A 23,197-nucleotide genomic window follows, 5' to 3' on the forward strand; every position below is an offset into this window, starting at 1 on the left:
GTGAAAGTACATAGTGCTATGATGCATTCTTTGGTTACAGCTTAAAACTTCAAATAAACTTTAAAAATTGGGGATTGGAAACATACATTCGATTCTCTGCTTTTGCTCTACCTATTTTTTGTTTGCTTGTTTACTTGCTGTAGTTGTTGTTTAGCATATGAAAACATAAAATAAACCCGTTTAAACACTCATGTTCTTCCATAGAGAAAGCGTACAGAAAGACAAGATGCCTTCGGGAGAAATCCCGCTCACCCCCGGCACCACACACTCTCAACTCGAAAGCCCTAGTTGCTCATATTTGTTTCCCAAACTGATTAGCAGACACTGGCTTGTTGAAGACTAGACCCAGGGATCATTTTCGAATATATGGCTCATTGGTTTTATGAGTTCTTGGTAACCATAAAGGTCTTGAATTCCTCTGCAAACAGCAAAAACATATTTCCTCTTTGTGGGGTACCAAGAGTTCATACCAAAGGCTACAGTGACATATTCTTGGTCTGTGCCTCTGAGTAGCCAAAGGCCACCACTCCACTGACATGAGGACAATCAGGCATTAATAAAAATAGTTTTTCCTTTAAAGAGAGAGACGTGGTTTGAACCTGGCTGATCTTGGATAGCAACTGTTTGCTAATGAATCACCTCAATGACCAAAAATGCCAGTCAATATTACTAAAGATTCAGCAACTTTATTCTAAAGGATAGAAACATGATTTATCTACTCATTTGGATTTTCTGATTTACATTAGAAAGGATAATGTTAAGAGTAATGCTCAACATTTCTGCAGGATATTAGAGTTTGCAAAGTTTCTTTCTTTCCATGACCACTTTTGAAATCCCTCAAACCTGCCCTCAAGGCAGACAAGGCAGGCTCCAATGTGATTTGCCTGCACCTCAAGTGGAAGGGTAAGAGGAGTTAAAATGAGATTCTTCCTAATAACACATTGTAAAATGAGATGCGGGCTTCCCTGGTGGCACAGTGGTTGAGAGTCCGCCTGCCGATGCAGGGGACGTGGGGCCGTGCCCCGGTCCGGGAGGATCCCACATGCCGCGGAGCGGCTGGGCCCGTGAGCCATGGCCGCTGGGCCTGCACGTCCGGAGCCTGTGCTCCGCAACGGGAGAGGCCACAACAGTGAGAGGCCCGCGGACCGCATAAAACAAACAAACACACAAACAAAAAACAATAAAATGAGATGCTAACCCACCAATGCAGGACTTGCAAAGGAAATGTTTCAGAAATCACATTTGCAATCCTTAGTCCAAAATCCACTCTGAAAAACTTTGAGGTTGAAGAGACCAAGAAGAAAGGATTTCTTTGGCAAGAATGCTAAGAATTACACCACCCCTACACACATTCCACAAGGAAAAGAAAGGGAAAGCATCCCTTTGACCTGTGGGAGGCTTCAGGATTACAGCTTGGAGAGCTCGACCTGGCGTCTAAAGGCACAGAGACTCGTGCTGGCTCCAAGCTTGGAGAAAGCCACAAGATGGGGCAGTGATGGGCCACCCTCAAAGCAGAGGGAGGAGACAGGTTGCATTGGAAACAGCCTGGGTTGGGAGTTCCCCTTGGCTTCCATAAGGATCCTGTATAAAGATACCAGAATATATCATGCTATGAAAAATTCTGCCCAGGAATCCTCCTGGGAGCTGGGCAGCTAGATAACCCCAAGCAAGGCTAGATATTGATATCTAGAGTCGGAAGTGGCCAGCCTGAAGGGGCACTGACTGTGTTAAAGGAACAGCAGTGGATCCCCAGTATGAGCGTTGAGCTACCACTAAACCCCCAGGGCAACAATAACTGATCATGATAGGCCCCATCAAGCCGCACCTTCCTTGCTCCCTAACTCTCTCCCACAAACCCTCTGCAGCCCTAAAGGCCCAGAGCTGACTAGGGACAGGTATTAGGGGAGGAAGAGACGTTCCCCCCTCTGATAGAAGGCTTCCCTGCCTGAGGTATTAGTGAGTTGAGGAAGGGGAGAAGCTTCAGTGTAAAGTGAAATTTAAAGCATCAGAAATTCAAAATATCTAATGGCTACCCGGTAAAAGCTCGACTGCCCGGTAACCGTTGATTACATTTCATGGGATGTCTGAATCTGGGACTCTTGGCTGGGGCTGGCCTACCCCACAAACCATCATGAAGAACAAAATCTGGGGTGAAAGGAAGGGCAATCAACAGAAAATTGTCCCACCTTTGCTCTTCAGAGGCCTTGCTATTGTGGAAAAAGACATAATATGTACACTAGCCCTCCTGGGCTAGGACCCTCACCTAGAAAGCCGGTCCTTCCTCATGTGCTGACCTGATCTTAGTCACGCTCCCTTCTCCCAAACAAAGGGGTAAGACATGGATCTGTCTACAAGTGACCAGGTGACCAGCTGTGTGCTGAGAGTCCCCAAACCTTACAGTCACGTGTGAGTTTAGAAGATGGAAAAAGGAAACGTGAAGAGTGTTATTCCCTAAGGGGACAGAGCTTATAATGATCTGGAGACAAAGCCATGAAAGGCAGGATGGCCTCAGCATTGCTTCTCTTGACACCCCACCTGATTCTCCTTGAATTTCATTGCTTCATAACACCCGAAGTTGTTTCATTTGAACTTAACCATTATTGATGATGTGCCTTCTCTAGAAGAGACGCTGTTTCTAAAGAAGCATCTAAAGGGAAACAGATCTCCTAGTTCCAGCGTCAGCCCTGGCCCTAACACACCATATTATGTTGGGGGCAAGTCCCTTTGTCTCTGCCTCTCTCCTTCAGTTTCCTATATGTAAAATCAGAGCACTCGAGGAGATGACCTCTAAGACCATCATTGCTCTAACACATTACACCCCATATGGAGTCTAGAAGGATTTAAATGTGGCTAAATTATACAGAATGAATTAGCCCTTGAATTTGTACAGCATATTGTAATCTTTGCAAAATTCTTGTACAATTCATTACCTAGATGGTTTATATCTTCTTCACCTTTGATTCTAAGGAATTGTTGTTATTAGCCTTACAAAACAAAGGAGGAACCAGACTGAGAGAATTATCCCAAGTCACACAAATAGCAGGACCAGGAGCTAGGTGTCCTGATCCCCAGTCTGGTCTCCTTTCTTTGCCCTACAAACTCTGGTGTTTGCAGTTCATAACAACACGGGCAGCTCCTGGGAACTAGTGAGGGTCCTTTCTCACTAATGTCAGGTAACAACATTACACTGGTCTTTCTCAAAGTCCCAAAGGCTGGTCTGATTAAGTGGGTTCTTCCCAGAGGGTCTTGTGAACCTTAAATAACCTTCTTTCTAAGTTCCTTTCAGTAACTCTGACCATTTGGAGAGAAAACAAACCCATACACAGAGGAATTTAAGGTGTTATTTTAACTTTGTATACCATGCATAAAAAGTTACCCTTTCACTTGAATTTTTGAATATAAGTTGGGAAAAAGAAAAGTTTTGGCACGTGTTCTCCAGGTGAATGCCCCAGGGCCTGAAGTTTAACTCCAGGACAGCCAACAAAACACCAGGGTAACCGGTTCCCTACTCCCCCACCCTCTCCCACAAAGTCCCCTCCCCTTCACTGTATCTCACCAGCCACCTGTGAGGTTCCAGACTTTCTTCAGGCACTCTGCATTTAAAGCAAGAACTTGGCCCCGACACTCAGAATCTCTCCTGACTTACGGTCTTTGTCTCATTCACTGAAAGAAGAGAATTATTACTATATTATTTAAGGAGAAATAAACATCAAGAACATATTCAGTCATTACAAGAGCACAGAACATCCTTATGATACAAAGACCCAACACACACACACACACACAAGCGGCCATAAACATGAATTACTGGATAGTTATTCAGAAGGTCAGGAATCCCAAACCATCCAGGGCACAGCTAGTAATCTAACAGAGGAAAATTCTCCTGAAAAAGGACTTAAAATATCAAACACCCAGTTGCACCAGGCATTTTTCTGGGTGCCTAACCTGCAAAATATAGACCTCACAAAACTTTCATTATACTCATTGTTATTCCTACTTTACAGAATAGAAATATAAGCTCAGGAATGTTAAGTAGTACTGCCAGGGGACACATAACTTATAAAAGATGGACCTAGGATTTGAACTCAGGATTCTCTGGATAAAAATTCCATGCTCTTTTCTCTATTTCATGCAACGTCTCCAGTGATAGGTAGCGGTCTAAACTCTGTATAAATCACTCTGATTGGAGTCCTCAAGTCTTCCCCTAAATTGTGTAGCATAAAATAAGCAAGCAGCTACGGGCAGCAGCCAAAGCATCTGCATAGAAGCAAATAAAATACACAAGACAGAAAAAATATATATAGCTAGTGTTGCATATTATATTCTTTCATTTATTTTCACATGTATCGTGTCTGTTAACCATCATGACACCACGAAGCAGTTATAACTGCCCCAGCTTTGCGTTTAAGAAATGAAGCGATTGTCATTATGTTTCAGTGCAGGGGCACAAGAGCCAGGAGTCTTTCAGTAATTTCTGCATGTTTCGGTATATTACAGCATGGAATCATCAGGACTGATCAGGCGTAGTCAATTTGTATTCAATATCTGCAGATGAATAAGAACACGTTTTAAAGATTTCTACCAAAAATGTTTAAAATATAAAAAGTTTTTTTGAGAAATAATCAACAATATATGGGACAAGTCACTTTTGAGGAAGAGTTCACTCCTTGACAATGTGTATCTCCCCATATTTCTTTCCTTCCATACACAGATTCAACTCTCATTTTGTTCATTAATCTTTTACATGGATACTTCTACCTATTCCACTTGACATAAAATAACTGGTATAACCCCATAAAGAGAGAGAAGAATTATCCAGAAGCATTAAGACGATCATGTTTCCTAAACCGTTATTAAGAAAACGAATTTAAGGACTCCAGAATGTATTGTCACAATGACCCACTGGCTCCCTGCTCAGAATTCTCTTCTACTTTGCCTAGTGCTGGAACCCTGCTACCTAGAGACAAATGCAGGTCTTCTGGGAGCTTTGACTACCACCCCAAGTAACCCTCGGATGGCCTGCAAACGGTACTGATAACATCTGATCATTCTTTCACTCATCAATCCCCTAAATTTGCCACTGCAGAAAGACGGAGTGTTACTGGCAAGTGAGTAGCATCCCACAGGGCGGAGGGTGTGCCCTGCTCAACGTCAGGCTTTTCAGCTGAGTGGACAATCTGGTGTAACAGTGGGATGCTGGGAGCAGGGACACCGGACACCAAAGCTCTCCTGGTCCTGTTGGTAACTTCATTTCCCAAACGTTCATAATTAAACAGCTTTTATTGAAGTAATCAGCATGAGCTCCTTAGCTTTGTTTTTGCAACCGGTATCGTGTTTATGGAGCCAAATATTAGAGACTTTGATACTGAATACCTCCTCGGATGTGTTAACGTTGGCAGGGTCTCTAGATTCTGAAGATGCCGGGCTGCCTCGGCACAGCCTCCGCTCCAGCCTCCAGCTCATCAGCCCCCCTCCCAGACCACAAAGCAGCAGTTCTCCTGTAAGACTCACTTACAGTATTTCTCCTGAAAGTCCCAGGGAATGGTGTGCAATTGAAACAGGGTGAAATATGATCTCAAAGTGTCTGTCCGACCAGAAGTTTTCAAAGAAAACATTTCTTAAATCTTGTGTTCACTGCTGTTTCAGCAGGCCAATTAGATTGGATGGGACTTGGGGGGGAGCTGTCGCCAGTCACTGCAGCAGGAATAGCAAACAAGACTTAGAGCAAATAAACGAGCCCCAAACTGGCATCCCAGGGGCCCCTGGCCAATGACCTCCTTCATTCCCCAGGCGGGATGACCAGCCCACCCTCTGGGACCCCGGGCCAAACTACAGGTTAATCAGATGAGACATTAGTTAGCAGCCTCGATTACTAGAGAGTAATTAATCAGGGAAAGTCTCCAAACAGGAGGAGGATAAATAAACAGCAGGCACATGCAGTCCCATTTTGGCTCTAGATAAGGCTGCCATCCAGGTGTCCTGCTGGGGTAGAGTCCATCTATCTTGTTCCATTCCTCTTAGGAAATGTGGTGACATTTCTCACATCTGCCTAGAAAATGCAAAGCCAAGAGGGCTCTGAATGGGAAGAAGATGAGGGACTTTGGAAAAACTATTAGAGGAAAGGCTCCCGGGGGATGGGGTGGGGGACAGGGGTGGTTGTGGGGAGCTTTGCCCTCCCTGTACCTCCTTTTTCATTGTATGTAAATTCTGCCTTATTTCCACATTTAAAAAAAAAAAAAGAAGAAGAAGAAGAAAAGGTTCTCTGTGGGTTTCCAAACTCCTATTCATTTGGAGAAAACCAGGGGCTCAAGTGCTTTTCTTATGCCTAGGCATAAGAAGCCCACTGGTTCATTAGCCCCCGAGACTCTGTGCAGCTTCAGGGACTCTCGGTACAAGCCATGAAGGATTCAGACCATCCGAAATTACTGGTTTCTTCTTCAATATTGATTTGGGGATGAGGAAGATTAGAAAGGATGGGAAGAAAATGTAGTGAAATGCAAGTGGAAAGTATCAACCATTGGTCCAGCTTGACCCAACGCATTATATCAAATAAGGTCATTTGTTTATGTTGCATCTTTTTCCTTCTGGAGGAACAAAAAATGTCAGCAACTAGAGAATGTGTGTAATGTAAACACGGCTGTGTTAGCTCAGCTTCAGGGAAAGCACACCCAAACGTAAGTCAGTGCAGGACATCCTCTGCTCAGAGGACAAGCACAATGATTTTAACCTAATGACCCACTCTTAAACGGCTCTACAGCAAATCGCAATTAAATAAATACCACTTAACAGAAGAGATTTGTTTTACAGCTAGACTAGTTGTGGGGAGAGAAAGAGAAGGCTGAATGAGCCACTTAATCTTTAATTATAAAATTAAGGTCGTTTCCAAATATTGTTATGAATTCAACCTCACAAGCTAAATTTATAAAATGTCACAGCGATGAGTTACAGGCATTCTGGAACAAAACAGAGAGATGGGAGGTGTGGAGGTCGACCAAAAACTGAGGTTGCTTTAGTTTGTTGTCTTAAGCTAAAGTTGAGTCTAGTGGCCTTTCTTTGGCCCAAGGATTGGGAAGACCTGATTAGAGCTGTATAAAATCATGGCATAGACACCAGTGAATGAGTGAAAACTGCAGCCACATGTGTTGCTGTGGGAAACTACAGGACTGAGGGTCAGGAGAGCTGAAGTCAAGGCCTGGCTCTGCTGGTCTCTGGAGCACCAGGGAGGAATCAGCTGGAATGGAGGAGGGAGAGCTATTACGGCTTGTAGCTGACACTGAGAAATCATGACAGCACTTGCAGGATCCAGTGACCTGGCCAGCCTTCCCCGAGGAGGGCCGACAGGCAGCATTGACGCGTCCTTCACTCAAGAGCTGATCCTCCTCCCTCCTTCCTCCCTTCTCTGCAAAGTCTCACCCTCTATGCCTTTCCTGTCTCATTATTTAATTCTGATTTTTTTTTTTTTTTTTCAGTACACGGGCCTCTCACTGTTGTGGCCTCTCCTGTTGCAGAGCACGGGCTCCGGACGCACAGGCTCAGTGGCCATGGCTCACGGGCCCAGCCGCTCCGCGGCACGCGGGATCTTTCCGGACCGGGGCACAAACCCGTGTCCCCTGCATCGGCAGGCGGACTCTCAACCACTGCGCCACCAGGGAAGCCCTAATTCTGATCTTTTTGACGTGTTTTAGTTTTTCACGTGTTTTTAATTTTTTCACGTAGGCGCCCACACAAATATCTTTGAGCAGGTGACCTGGACCAGGCTTTGTGGCCTCCAAGGAAAGACCAATCACACTTTCATCTTGCCCCCCACAGACCTTTACAACCTCAAAAAACTGATAATGGTGCCTCTAGTAATACTGGGGCTCAATCAAAAGCTGAGTCCTACAAAGCCTTTTCCTCTTACAGCCTCGAATGATCCCTAAAAATCCAGACTTTCCAGAAGCAGCTACAAGTTTGCCTCCCCTGCTTGTATGTCATTGTTGAGATCAAAAAGGGCACTCATGCTGCTGAGAAGCCAAAGCCTTCCACTGGGGCACAGCAAATCCCATGAGGTGGTGAGCCTACTCAGAGCACGGTCTCCCGCAAAGGCAGCTCCTCAAAAGGCACCACTTAGTCAGCCACTGATTATGTCAAGCCTCTGTGAGACCAGAAGCCATGCTTTCTCTGTCAGGACACCTAGCATGAGGCCTGCACAGCAGCTGTCATCTGTTCCACTCTACCAAGCAGCTGCCTGGGCCCAGCACTCTGCTGTCTCTAAAGATGCAGAAAAATAAAATTTAGCCCCTCCTATAAAGAAACGAATAAGGGAGACAAATATATGAATAGATAATTAAAATCCTAAATGGCACGTGTTAACGCTAGATGTGGTGGAAAAATAGATATCTCTTTCTTTAATCCATGTCAAATGATCTCCAAGTCTTATTGACCTCTAGAAATCACTCGCTAAAGCAGAACCTTAAACAAATAGCTCTTCCTGAGGTCAAAGTCCAAACTGCAGGTGATAGTCCTAAATCACTCTGATACCATCAGGCTGTACTTGGAGGCCCCGCACTAGCAGAAGGACCCTGACAGATGAGAACGTATTCAGGAGACGAAGTACAAGGTGACAGATAAACTCAAAGTCATGATTAAGAGGGAATCATCGAAAGAAAGCCAAGGAGGGTCATCTGGGCAAAGAGGACTTGGCAGATCCCTGTGAGGTCTCAAGGGCAAGAAGCATGCAGTGTCCATGCAGGACAGCCCCCTATGACCTTGCAGGTGATGGTGGACTGCGTGCATGGAGCTCCCTGGAGCTGCACGGGTCACCGCTGCACAATCGCACGTGGAAGCCCTGTGCTCATCTCTCCTCTACGGTGCCCAGAAGAGCAGCCTCTTGATAAATGTTTGGTGAATGCGACCCACTGCTATCTACAGATGTAGCATTATTTGGTGAAAAACTGCTGTCTAAAAGACGAAGCAGATCTTTTTACTAATTCAGCTGTTGCCCCAAATGGCAGAAGATCAATGGATGGAAAAAATAAGAGGTTAGGTGAAACGATTTTTAAGTTTTGAAGATCTTTCTATGAAGCAAAGTGGTCAAACTATGATAGGGGTGACAGGAGGCAGCCGTGGGGCCCCCGCCTCACAGATGCTCTATCAGCAAGAGGGCAGATGAGCGGCTTTCGGGACTTGGGGAGAATGTTCCATTCTTGGAAGAGAAAGTGGAGTCCTGGTAAAGAGCAAACCATGGTGAGCGGACCCCTGGGAGGTCCCAGAGCCTGGCAGGAGGTTGAACCAGCGGCGCCCCAAACAGTTAAATGTCTCTTCAGCTCCAGAACATTTTTAAAGTTATTTCTTGTCCAATCAAAACGTTTCCAAATGACTCCTCAGGTCAGAAAATGCCAAGCATTACCGCGTGGGTTTGCTCGGCAGGCAGAGGGGCCTGCAATGCCGTCCAACCGCATTCTGCATGCAGTGGGAGAAGTCCCCGTGTCCCCCATCCCTCCTAATCTGATGAATACGCGTCATAAATTCTGCCCAGGCCGTCGGCAGGGCGGCCGCTGGCACAGGGCGAAGGCGAGGAGGCTGCTTTACGAGGGCCAGAGGAGACAGCAGGCCGCCAAGCCCTCTGCAAGAAGCTAGTAAATCAGCAGCCAGGGGAGGCTCCGCCCACAAGGGACTGCCCCGCCCCCAGAGCCTCAGGGAGCACAGGTGAACCGGGCGGGAGAGGAGGGAGGGCTCGGAGTCCCTTGTAGCTGCGGGATCCTGAGGACCAGGGTAACGAGGTGCAGTGAAGCAGGATTCCACCAACTTCCCAGAGCCTCCAGCGGGCCGCGCTTTCCCTCAATAAGCACCAGACCGGATGCTGGGAAGACAGGGACACTGACAGAGAGGACCCCTGCCAATTAGTAGCTTGCTTTCCAGAAGGGAGACCCAATCAGGGAAGAAAGCTTCTATTTGTTTGCTCAAGGTACCATAACAAAATACCTACCATACACTGGAGGCTTAAACAACAGAAATGAATTTCCCCACAGTTCTGGAGGCTGGAAGGCTTAGATCAAGATCCCACAGGGGCACTTTCTTATAAGGGCTCTTGTGGAGAACTGAGCTAAGCTACTCCATGGAATTGCTGCCTCGGCATCCGTTTTGCTTGGCCAAGCAGACCTCGGGGACCTTAAACTGACACTAGCCCTCTCATGCAAGCACACGCCCTAGATAGCAGCCCAGAGTCACAAGCAAATTTAAGTTCCCAGTAGGACTTCCCCAGCAACCCTTGTGATCTACAGTCCCCCTGCCTCCCAGTGCCTGTTTGCCTTATTGCACCCCAGTGGGGCTCACCCAAACCTTGCTCTTTCCATTTGAATCAGTCAATCCAGCCCTAGCTTGGGAATACCAAAGCCCTGTACCCCACAGTCCCTAATAAAGGCATGTGTCCAAGGTGGCCCTCCCCCCACCCTCTGTCTGCATTCTGCTTCACCTCCCCATATGGCCACTTGAGGTGTGCTGGGTAATTCCTCCAGGATCAATAAGGAATACATTTCTCCATTTCACTTTCCCTTTTGGATGACTGTTGAACTGTGGCTCACCATCCAGGACTCTGTGCTCCACTTAACAAAAGTTAATTTAACAAAGTCATAACAATTCTCATCCTGGCTTGCAGATGACTGCCTTCTCATTGTATCCTCACATGGCAGAGAGAAAGAGAGTGAGCTCTCTGGTGTCTCTCCTTATAAGGACACTAATCCTATTGGATCAGGGCCCCACCCTTATGATCTCATTTAAGCTTAATTACCTCCATAAAGGCCCTATCTCCAAATACAGTCACATTGAGGGTTGGGGCTTCAACGTATGAATTTTGGGAGGGACACAAACATTCAGTCCATCACAGAGCGCTAAAAAATAACTCTAATAAGAGGTGATGAATGCTGTTATAGAACTGTGGAGCGACTCACCTGACAGAGGGGGTTTGGGGTGAGGGAGTAATAAAGGAAAATGCCATAGAAGAGGCATCTGATCTGATCCAGGTAGAATGAGAAATAATCCACCCAGTGAAAAAATAGAGGAGGGAGACCATATAAGATGGTGGGAAGAGTACAAGCTGCCAGATTGAAATCCTGCTTCTGATCCTACTAGTTCTATGACCCTGGACAAGCATTTTAACCTCTCTGAATCTCAGTTTACTCATCTATAGAATGGAATTAAGAGTCTACTTGACAGGGCTGCCGTGGAGGCTAACAAATGAGCTCCTGTTAAGGAGCTTAGCAGACAAGGCTAGCTAGTAAGAGATGGCATTCCAGGCAGAACAGGGGTGAGGGCCTGTCAATCACATGGAGTCTTCAAAACAGATGGGCTGTTTAGAGGAGGGTGAGCAGTTCACTGCAGCAGCTTCAGGAACATCAAGAAGAGGACAAGGATGTGGGAGTCCAGACTGGGAGTTTATTGAATGGTGGACTAAGGAGTTGAACTTTGTTCTGAGAGCTCCATGGAGCCACTGGAGGATGTAGAGCAAAGAAGTGACATGAAGAGGCCTAGATTTTAGGAAGATCACTCTGCTGTCCATGTGAAGCAGGAACTAAAGAGAAAAGGAAAGCAGGACCGAGGAACAAGGCTTGGGTATCCAAGATGGAAGACAAGAAAATGTCCCAGTAACCATTCTGCCTGGCAGTTAAGTCCCTTTCCACTTCAAAGAGCATCTGCTGAACTTCCACAACATGAAGCCCCAGGCCAACGGCTGCAGCTGAGACTCTGGTCCCAACCCCCATCTACTCAGTCTTCAGGGCCCGCCACTGTCTTTTCCCAACACACCTTTCCAGTCTTTCCCCAACACTCCCCAGCAGGCACGCTGAACTCCAGCCAAACAGACTGAAAGGCCTTTCCTGACAGAATGAGCTTAAAGTATTTCTTCCCCTTGTGCCCTTGTTCTTGTTGTGGGAACTCCATGCCTGGGTCTGAATCACTCCTTTTCCAATGCTTTTACGAGCACTGTGTGACCTACAGCAGATTACTTAAACTGTCTGCACATCTGTTCTTAATATGTGTAATTTAAATAGTGATGGTACTTGTAGGAACACGGTAAAGACTAACGAAAGCATTTAGCACCAGACCTGGCCTATTTGCTACCATTTGCCTGCACGACTCCCGAAGTCCTCACCCAGGATCACTTTTCTCACCACTGACCTCTACAGCCTGTCCCCTCACTCTGCTCTCAGAAGCTGACATACATTACAGTCTTCTGGGCACTTTAGTTTTCTTCACCCCAAACCATACCCCAGTGGAGAGATCTCACAAGGACTATATATTCCTCATCTGTGTGTGCTCTCAGCACTGAGCATATGAGATTGTGTATAGATCTGAACAGGACAGATATCTGTACAGAGTTAGGCTCTGCAGGGTAAACAGCACAACCAAGACCCACCCACCCAACATGCCATGTCCATACTCCCTTCTAAGTATGTTTTCTTCCTGCCAATACTCCCTGATGATTGGACCAGAAGAGGTCACAGACTTAATGGAAGCCTGGTAATAAAATGGCCAGGCACACATGACATGGCCCAACCAAAAGCAGGAGCTAAGACAGTCAAGAGTTTCTGTTAAGAACATTGTTGGAAACAAGAAAATCCAGCAAGGCCAATAAGAGGCAAAATTGAAAGGAGTTTGAAAGTCCTGAAATCAAGACAGAGTGATTGAAGGGAATATAGAATTGGAGCATGGGAGCCCACAGCAAGTAAAAGTTCTGAGAAGCCAGAAATTATTAGTGCTCATAAAAATTACATATATTGAAGATCTACAAAGTGCCACCCACTGAGCTAAGCAATACATGGATTATCTAATTTATTTTTTTACAAAAACCCAATGAGTGATCACTATTATTAGTCCCATTAGAAGAAATTGAGTCACAGAATAGTTAAATGCTATAAGCTCCCATTGCCTCTTGGCCCCTCAGTTCCTTATAAGAAACCCTCACTCTAACCCCTATGCCCACCGCCCATTACTTGAAGTAACACGGGTAGATCTCCTCTCTGTGTAAGTACAGGAGCAGAAAATACTGTGGAGACAAAGACTGCACATGAGACATGGAAAAGGAGAGGACATGAAGAAGCATCCCATCAAACGTGGCCCAGATCAGCCTAGTCCCAAGTGGCTGCCTAGACCCCTGGGTTGTCCGAATCACTCATTCTCCTGGGTCCTGAAGGTTTGTGTCATGCATGACTACATGCTGTTAATATCTTTAATGACTTTGTACATAGCATGCCTTTTCTTCCCAGCCAGCTTATGAGCTCCTTGAAAACAAAGATCATGCCTTCTCATGTTGTTTGTCCTTTGGCAAATGAGGGTGTCCTGAACATTTTCAGAAATCATCCCTCTGGCTCTGTTCAAAGTGCCAGTGTACCCATGTACACAGGATCCTTCAGTGCTCTCCAAAGGCATTGGAGCCCTTAGGTGTAATCTGAGAACCACCAGCAGAATAAATAAATCCCTGCCCTGGTGGCAAATACTTCCCTTTACTTCTTCCCCTATAAAACCAAACTTCTCCAACCCAATCTCACGAGTGCTCTCTAATGGGTTCTTTGTTTTGTTTATTCCACTTAGTTCAAGCCAGAAGCAAACAAGAGAAAATGCACAAGGAACCGCCTAGCATATCGCATGGCATGGACTCAGGAACTCTGTGTTTCCTCCAACACTGCTTAATTGGAAGAGTGCAAACTTTTGTGTTTTAAATGGCCCCCAAAATGACTGGGCAGTGAGTGGTAGGTCCCATTGCCAAGAATCCTGCTTCTCAGCCCATGTGCAGACTTGCCGTGTGGGCAGGGACAATATAAACTTCAGGCTCTCATCTCTGGGACTCCCAGATGGCCCCTCTGATAGTAATGAGCAGAGAGTTAGACTAGTCTACACCTCCAAATGGGGGTTCAGCTCAGGATCCATGTGTAGGAATCAGTCTCGGAAGAAGCTGCTTCTGCAGGGCTGGACTGAAAAGTAGAGTCCTGACCTGAGAAAATGGCAGATGCTGAGACTTGCAAAGTCGAAAACCTCATGCAAGTTTCAAAATAGCAAGAAGGGAATCAAAGAAATCCCCAAACCCATGCCATGTCCATACTCCCTTCTAAGTATGTTTTCTTCCTGGAAGACAAGAAAATGTCCCAATAACCATTCTGCCTGGCAGTTAAGTCCCTTTCCACTTCAAAGAGCATCTGCTCTTTGAAGTGACCCAAACCCAGGGCTCAAAACCCAGGGCTCCTGATCCAAACCCAGAGCTCAAAGCTAAACTATGAGCACATGCAAGCAGGTAGGGGGTGTCTATAAAGATGGGTTTAGTGAAAGTGAAGTAGAAATGAGGGCTAGCAGAGCAACTGTCTATGCAGTGGTTTTCAAACATTTTTAATAGATGAACTCTCTTTTTAAAATGAAAGCTATGCAACCCTAACACATAAACAATTTTTTAAAAACCAGTTAGGAAATTAATACATTTACTAACTATAAGAACAATTGATAAGAACAATGGAATTAATTTATTAGAATGAAAATTTGAAACAGAGGATGACAGTGGCAGTTTTATTTCACCTGCAGCATCTAATTTATTTCAGTATTTTGTCTTGGTTCTACAGTTTCCAAGGAAAATATAATTCCCTGTCACAGAGACAAGTTGCTGGAAATGATAAATAGTTCTTTTTAACCAATTGCATTGCAACAGGATAATCTTCAATTAGGCAGAAAAAGGAAAGGCTTTATTCTGGAATTTGCAAAAAAAATGCCCAAACATCTTGAAGAACAACTCAAATTTGCATAAGCACTAAAGGTGAGATTCCATTGGTTTAAAAATCCCCAGCCAAGAACATCTACTAACATTGGCCCCTTGATTTCATGGATTGGCATGGACTGGAAACATGGCCCGGTCGGCCTGTTTTAAAAGTTTCTTTCTGTGTGGAGTGGACATAGAAGCCAAAGAGGCCCCTGGTGGGGAACTGGTGAACAACCCAAGAATGCAAGAAGAAGGAAACTACCTAGTCCATAGCATCAAATAGCTTAGAAGCAGAAAAAAAAAAAAAAAAAGTAGAGTTTGACAGGCTCAAGACAAAACCCCAGATGTATCGTTTATTAGCTGTGTCACTTTGGGGAAATTATTTAAAATTTCTGAGCCTAAATGTTCTTATCTATAAAACTGGGATACTAATTTTCTTTCACTGGATTGTTAACAAATATTAAATGAGATGCCGTGTGTACAAGCCTGGCCGTTTAGTCACTCAGTAACTAGGAATGAGGATGGAGCAAGAGTGACCTGAGGGAGGGGGACACAGAAGCCTGGTGGTTGTCTTGGGAACCTGATCCAGACCTGGGAGGGTCTCAGGAGCAGGCTTTCATCAGGTGGAGAGGGGAGGGAGGGAAGGGGGGCTCACTTGGTCCCTCCCGCCTCCATGGGGATTGTTACAGGGGACAGAATAGAGCCCAAATGAAGAGCTGTAGAAGGTAGAGGCTGAGGGCCACCAAGACCAGGAGATGCTAGCTATAAACACGGCAAATGCAAGGAGGACCCTTGTGCCCCAGTGATCGCTCTTCTGGGATTCCTCTGCATGCAGATTTTTGCAAATAGACATCACTTATTCACTTTCAAGTCTGTAGAGGAGAGATGGCAGCACCCATGCCAGACTCTACAGCAGATCCAGCAGAAAGGGGACACACCAGGGCAATGCTACTTGGAGATGCCAACGCCAACCCTGTGCCCTGAATACACATATACCGTGAGCTCACCACTTCATTAATGGAAGCTCTGGGCATCAAAGTCCCGAGTTCTTTGATCCCTTCTCCAAATAGCTGCCTGCCCCCATTCACAAATATAATTTCTAGAGAACTTTCTTCCTATATTCAACACCACTGGGGTCTCTTTAAACAGAATCCTAATGTTTCCTTTGCCCTGGGTGATTTACCACCACCATGGCTAGCCAACTCCCTTAGTCACCCTACAGCTCTGTCAGTCTATCTAATCCCTGATTAGATATGGGCCAAGATGAGATAAGAGGGTAGATTCTTCAGGAAGAGGAGGAAAGTAAAGCCCCAAACACTGCAGCCTTCCCCACAAAGTGCAAGAAAGCAATACCCTTAAATGTAGGCTGATACCTTCTCTTAGGCAGAATTTGTTGAATACCAAAGGTCCTCTTAATTCCCACACTGCCAATCTATGACTCAAAGGTTCAAGTCCTGTGAGTGAAGGGCCTAACAGGCATGTGGCTTCTTGTTGGAACAATATATCAAAGGGGAGAGAGAGTCCACACCCCCTCCTAATGGATCTCTTAACAAGCTTACATAAAGATCACCGATTCACGGAGATCATTGTCCTGGTGACAGGGAGCTGTAATTGATTATTGTGACTTAGATGCTTAGAGAGTGATTCATTAGGGCCCCATCATCTCTGTCATTTTTAATGGGAAGGGTTGGGTGGTACGTAAACATGGTTATGACAGGCAAGGAGAGAACAAACAGACCAGAGAGAAAAAGAACCACAGAGGTCTCTGCGAGGTGAAGCCTTTCTTTCCCAGAAGGTTAAGATAATTCTGTCAGAGATGCTCTTCCAACAACTGCCCTGACCCAGTGCTACAGCAGGACCTAAGCAGTGCCAGTCCACATGACCTTCCTAGGCATCTCAGAACGTCAAGCACAGAGCTCCACAATAGACACAATTAAATGAGAGGCTGGGGTATAATGGTTGTACTGTTTCTAAACTGTTCTTGATTTGCCTATAGGATATCCACAGTGCAATGTATGGTCATGCTAACCCTTCTTGAGGGTCAATAAACTACAGGTAAATACACTCCTTATCCTTACTTGGCAAATAACATCACAATGAACCCCAAGGAGCTTGATTGCTTGCTATATGAAAAAAAAATCATTTCATTATGATCTCAAGGAAAGTCATGTGTAAGTCATAGTGAATCCATCTCATTTTCTAGGATAAAGCCTGGCACATAATGGGTATTCTAAATTGTTTACTGAAGTACTAGAATCTGGTTGTGTAGCTGGTATTACCCACTTCACCAAAACACTGTCACCTTTCTTCCTAACATTCAAATTAACCATTTAAATCTCTATCCAAATTATCAGGATATCCAGTTTCTCTTCCTTGGCCTAGAATTGCCTATGAGTCCAATGTTTATTCAAACCAAAGGGGCTAGTCTAACTTTCAAACTCCAAGTAAAGTGAGAAGTAGAGAATCAGGTTTGTCCAAAACTAAAACCCCAGGTCTTTGCCCATCGATTTCTGTCAGAAATAGATATATCTGGGTACACAGCAGTGATAACACACTTCCTGGTCCAGATCCCCATGCTAACAGTAGCGCTTTCTTCCAGAGAAACAACCCCACATAATGTACTCAAGAATTGGGTTTGGCCAAGGATGTCCCCAGCTTGACTTCCCAAGGTCTTTGCTTTCTCCTCACATGCTCAGCTATTGTTCCCTGGACAGAAGGGGCTGGTTAAGGGAAGGAGCTCCTAGCCTTATCCACCAGTTCTGGGAGAGACTGACTTGGTGAAGCCACAAGGTTGGCCTTACATTTATGTAAAGTCGTCACTCAAATGTTGTTTTTTATTGTGTTGTTTTTCTGAAAAGAATAAGATCTGCTCCAAAATGTTTTCTTGATATCACCTAGAAAGACAGAAAAGCAGAGAAGTTGGCATCTTTAAATGGAAACTTTTTTACTTTTTCCTTCTTCATTTTTTAAGATGGAAACTTTTAAATTAATCATGCTTCTCAGTTTAGGGCACATTACCATCATTATTCTGTACACCCTCTCCTTTTATTGTTTTTCCCCTTTAAAGCCCATTTCTGACTCATTGTCCTTCTAATGCTAACCCTAACCCTAATCATTCTCATGTGTTTAATCCACATCTTTTTGTTTCTCTCTGTCCCCATAAAATATGCATTGCTTTGTGTAATCTCATTCTATTTCCTGATTTTTAATTATGCACTATATTTTAAGGTCCATCATATGTAGTCCACTGCTTCTGACTTATAGCACAGTACCCCATAAAATGCTGCCCCACATTTTAACGATCCACTCCCCAAGGGATGGACACTGGCTTGCATCCAGTGCCTTCGACCATAAACAGCACTGCAATGTCCACCCTCATTCAGGTTGCCTATGGACCTATGTGAGCATTTTTGTGCTGAATCATAGAGTATGAGTATACTTAATTTAGCCAAAGACTGCCAGATTGCCCTCCAGAATGTCTGCGCCAGTCTACACTACCCCAGCAGAGCAGGAGACTTACACAAATATCACTCTTTGTAACATGTCTTAATAGCTGGCAAGAAAAACATTCCCTCTTTATTTTTTTAAAATTCACTTAGCTATTTGTGGATCTTAATCCTTCCATATATTTTTAGAATATTTTTATCAAGTCCTTCAAGATATCTCACTGGAATTTTAAATGAAATTGTATTGAATTTGTAAATTAATTTGGGTAGAAAGAGCTTGATACGGTTGACTCATTCCATACAAGAACAAGGAATGTCTCTCCATTTAAATAAACCATCTTCCAGGTACTCCAATAAAATTTAACATTTTCCCATAGAAATCCTGTGTACTCTTAAGTTAATTCCTAGATACCTTATAGTTTTTATTGATATTATGAAGGCTACCTTCTTTTCTTACTATGTTTTTAGTTGATAGTTGATTATTGCTGATGAAAACTAATGTTATATATATGTAAGCTGATCTGACAGCAAACTTACTGAACTTTCTTATTGCTTCTAATGGTTTGTTGTATTTTTTTTTCTTTTTACAGAAGCTTCTTTTAATTTTATCTTACCAATTACCTCACTGAGCTACAGTTACAGCAAATATTCCTGCTTGGAATCTTTTTGTTTGTTTGTTTTAGCTATATGGAGACTATAGATTTAAAAAGCTGAGCAAGTTACTTTTTTAAAGAAATAACAACATGGTGAATAATGGGAACCAAGAAGAAAGATCTAACTCTATTTTAATATGGAACATGTTCTACATAAAAGTTAGAACTGCAAGTAAATACTGCTCTCGGTTCTTAGAAGATTTGAGAATACTGTTTAAGGTAAACTTTTTTTTTAACAGTTGTATAGATAATGTGATAAATTAAGACATAAAGGTTATACGAGGGTTTATAAAAACACGTCTTTCAACAGCTGTGTTAGGAAAGTGTCTTGTGAAAAGAAACGGAAGAACATTTGTTACATAGCAACACTGACAGCTGTAAGCACAGGATAGTCACTTAGCTTGAGTTACCAGGGCAGGAAGCTAACTACTGCATGTGGTCCTCTCAAGAAATGTCTGTTTCCTCTTCCTAGGTCTCCAGTTCTACATCCTTCATCCCCTGTCCTCTTTACACCTTTGGCTACAGTATGAGGAGGTTAAAGTTATCCCAACTGGAAACATTCGTAAAGAATGTTCCCAGTTCATTGAACTTTTGTCAGTTTTGTTGGGTACATTTCAAGCAGTGGCAGATGTTTCCCCTGTGTTATTCATAGTCTTCTTCATGTTCCCACAAGCAGGAAGGACCCTGAAGCAAATGAGAGCTATCTCTAATTAAAAGCAGGAATACTATATGCAAAAGCAAATTCAGTTTGGAAGGAATATGTCACAAGTTTCAAAATCCTTCTGTGGATTTTAAAATGATGGAAGTGATCCTGATCACAAAGTGATCATTTGTAAGAGTCATATTCCTTCCTGCCATCAAAGCCTTTTCCTGATTCTTTTCTTACAGCCTATCAAAGAGCAGCTGGAAGGCCTCTGGGGCTCTACCCAACAGCAAACATGAGATTCCACTTCCATCTTGGACAAGGGGCTGAGAACCACCCCACTTTGCAGTGAGCAGAGAGGTCTGCCATCACCAAAGCCAGCTCCCTGAGAAACGAGCTGGGGCAAGAGGGAAGGAGAGACTAGGACTGGGATGTGAATCTTGCTCAGCTCTTTTAAGACGGATACATGCTGCCACCTGGTTCCCATTACAGCCTCAATACAGTGAGACTCGCCTACTGAGGCACCCAGGTGGAAGAACGAAGCTGAGGCCCTGTGTGCCTGGAGCCCGGAGAATGTTCCCAGCATATCACAATTACAGAAACATCTGTGCCCAACAGCTTCCAGCTGAACTGCTGTGAAAATTTACAGTGTTCGATGCTTTCAGAATTTCTCACTTCTCAGCCTGAGGCAGGGTGGTCTCAGGGCTGCCAGTGAGTTGCTGCAGGAAGTGAGAGAGAGCACAATTTCCAGGGTCTGGATGACATGCAGTATAAGCGTGTGAGGGGTGAGCCTGGAGCCCTGCGTGCTGTGGACTTCCATCAACTGATCATTTCTTCCTTCTCTTTCAATTCAATCAACATATGCTTGTTGAGCATGGTATGAACTGACTTTACAATGGATCAAAATCTGAGTAAGACTTGGTCTTCAAAGAGCCAACAACTTAGTGAGAAGTAAACAATGATTAAAAATGATTCAAACAGGGCTTCTCTGGTGGCGCAGTGGTTGAGAGTCCGCCTGCCGATGCAGGGGACATGGGTTCGTGCCCCGGTCCGGAAAGATCCCACATGCCGCGGAGCGGCTAGGCCCGTGAGCCATGGCCGCTGAGCCTGCGCGTCCGGAGCCTGTGCTCCGCAATGGGAGAGCCCACAGCAGTGAGAGGCCCATGTAGCGCACAAAAAAAAAAAAAAAAAAAAAAGGTTCAAATTATAAAAAATTATGTGTTTGGAAACCAAAAGACACCAATGAAACGGCTATCATGCATTACACTAAATGTAAACAATTTTGTTGTTTTTGCAAGTACCATCTGGAACAGCACCACCATAATTAAGGTCCTCAAACTAGCAACAATAGCATTACCTGGTATCTTGCTAGAAATGTAAATTCTATGACCCCTGCGCCTGATCTATCATCTGGGAATAGGGCCCAGGAGTCCGTGTATTAAAAGCTTTCCAGGTGATACCTTAAGAAGCAATGATCTAGCATATAGACAAAACCAGAAACCAATTCTAGGCAAATAAATTCCCCAAAACAACTCAACCAGATTTTTCCATGGGGCCAGGGAAGACAGGCAAAAAGGACAGACTTGCCAGTGCACTGTAGCAAAGGGTCATGACATTCAGTGGTAGAAGTGGGGTGGGATTTGCGAATAGCAGTAAGAACCAGTGAAGGGAAGAACGGATATAAAGTCTTGGAAAATCACAGAGATTATGCGTGAGGATATTTTCCTAAAACATTAGACATTGTTAATATATAAAGTTATGCAAAGACCTCTCACCAATTAGAGGGTAAACTATCACTGTGTGGTTGGGAAAATTGGCCAACAAGGCCTCGGTCACAATTTACACAACATCCACACAACCTTCACTACCATCTGACTATGCTGCGAACCATGGATTTTCACTTTTTCCTGCTTTTAAATGTTGGAATGCTTTTGTGATGTTTAATTTTATATGTCAGTTTGATTGCATGACAGGGCACCCAGATATTTGGTTAAACATTATTCTAGGTATATCTATAAGGGTATTTCTGGATATTTCTGGAGAAGATTAACAGTTGAATTGGTAGGCTGAGTAAAGCATATGGCCCTCCCTAATGTGGCTGAGTCTCATCCAATCTGTTGAAGACCTGAACAGAAAAAAAAGGCAGAGTAAGATATAATTCTCTCTCTCTGCCTGTCTTTGAGCTAGAATATTAGTGTCTTCTGCTGCTTTCAGACTCAGACTCAGAACTTAAACCATCAGTTCTCCTGGGTCTCCAGCTTGCAGACTGCAAATCTTGGGACTTCTCAGCCTCCATAATCACTTAAGCCAATTACCTATAATAAATCTCTTTTTATATGTAAATACACACACACACACACACACACACACACACACACACACACACATCCTATCTGTTCTGCTTCTCTGGAGAACCCAGACTAATGTAACTTTGTTAAGAAAAATGCATAGTAGACAGGTAAGCAAGCTGCTTGAGAAATGCCCTAGGCCTCCAAACCCTTCTATTTCCAGTTTTGACAGGATTCAACAAAACTTTCAGGGATTTTAAACAATGACGTTAATGAAACCTGTGCATGCTCTTCAAACATTCTAGTTCACTGTCTTCAACCAACTGACACATACTCCCTGCCCATCCCAGCTCCATGCTGCTCAGCCCTGTGGAAATAAAATAGAGGCTACTAGTTCCAAAGTCATTTTAACCATCTCTTATAACTTCCTTAGGAAAGCCAGGTACCCTCACAAGTACTGCCACCATTTTCAGTGCATTTACATCCCTCCTTGGGACAGAGAGTTCAATAATCCAGTCATTTGAAGATTGGGCCCAATTTTCTGCTCTGATCCTGAGCTCTGTTCCAAGGCCTACAAGAGGCAGAGGCAAGACACTCCACACCATGGACCTGATGTCGGATGGGAACTCCAGGAAGGCAACATGCTTTCAAGAGACTTCTATAACTACCGCCACCTGCCACCCAATCAGGCAATATTCTCTATTATTCACCTATGATGCAAAAGTTCTCATCCCAGCCACTTGGCAATTTTATACTGAATTGAGCCTCTGATAATATGAGAGCAATGCTGATGCTTAATAAGTGGCCAAACACTGAACCTTCTGATTTCCCATTATATCACATTTTTCCTTCTTGGTTTTTTTCCCCAGTTCTACTGAGGTATAATTGTTATAATGTAAAATAATTTTATTTTACAAATAAAATTGTATATATTTAAAGTGCATAATGTAATAGGTGAGATATATATATATATATATATATATATACACATTGTGCAATGATGATCACAAATAAGCTAATTAACACAGCCATCATTTCACATAGTTACCATGTTTTATGTATGTATGGTGAGAACATGTAAGATCTATTCTCTTAGCAAATTTAATTACAATAGAGTATAATTAACTATAGTCACCATGCTGATTTCAAATGACTTGTCTTCAGGTTAGCTAATGCTACATTCTGCATAATCAAGTATGTGATTGAAGCTCTCTACTGAATTTTTCAGTTCAGTCATTGTATTCTTCAGCTTTAGGATTTGTTTGATTCTTTTTTATGGTTTCTATTTATTGAATTTCTCATTTTGTTCATATATTGTTTTCTCGATTCTCTTCCATCTTGTTGAGCTTTGTTAAGATGATTATTTTTAATTTTTTAAGGCAATCCATAGATTTACATTTCAGTTACTGGAGCTTTATTAGTTTCCTTTGATGGTGTCTTATTTACCTGTT

The 23,197-nt window shown here is 43.8% G+C and overlaps 1 long non-coding RNA gene across 2 annotated transcripts in view; it reads right to left on the reverse strand.

Moving 5' to 3' along the window:
- Nucleotides 1-3,562: 3,562 nt before the first annotated feature.
- LOC132501701 (uncharacterized) overlaps nucleotides 3,563-23,197 on the reverse strand; it is a 49,222-nt gene continuing 29,587 nt past the window's right edge. The window contains exon 3 of one of the 2 annotated variants that reach the window (XR_009534289.1): nucleotides 3,563-3,663. This is a non-coding gene — a long non-coding RNA (uncharacterized LOC132501701). Of the gene's footprint in view, nucleotides 3,664-4,347; nucleotides 4,546-23,197 lie in introns of those variants that run through there. The other variant, XR_009534288.1, reaches the window with a different exon arrangement.

The sequence above is a fragment of the Mesoplodon densirostris genome, chromosome 14, assembly GCF_025265405.1.
Source record: "Mesoplodon densirostris isolate mMesDen1 chromosome 14, mMesDen1 primary haplotype, whole genome shotgun sequence".
Lineage (NCBI taxonomy): Eukaryota > Metazoa > Chordata > Mammalia > Artiodactyla > Ziphiidae > Mesoplodon > Mesoplodon densirostris.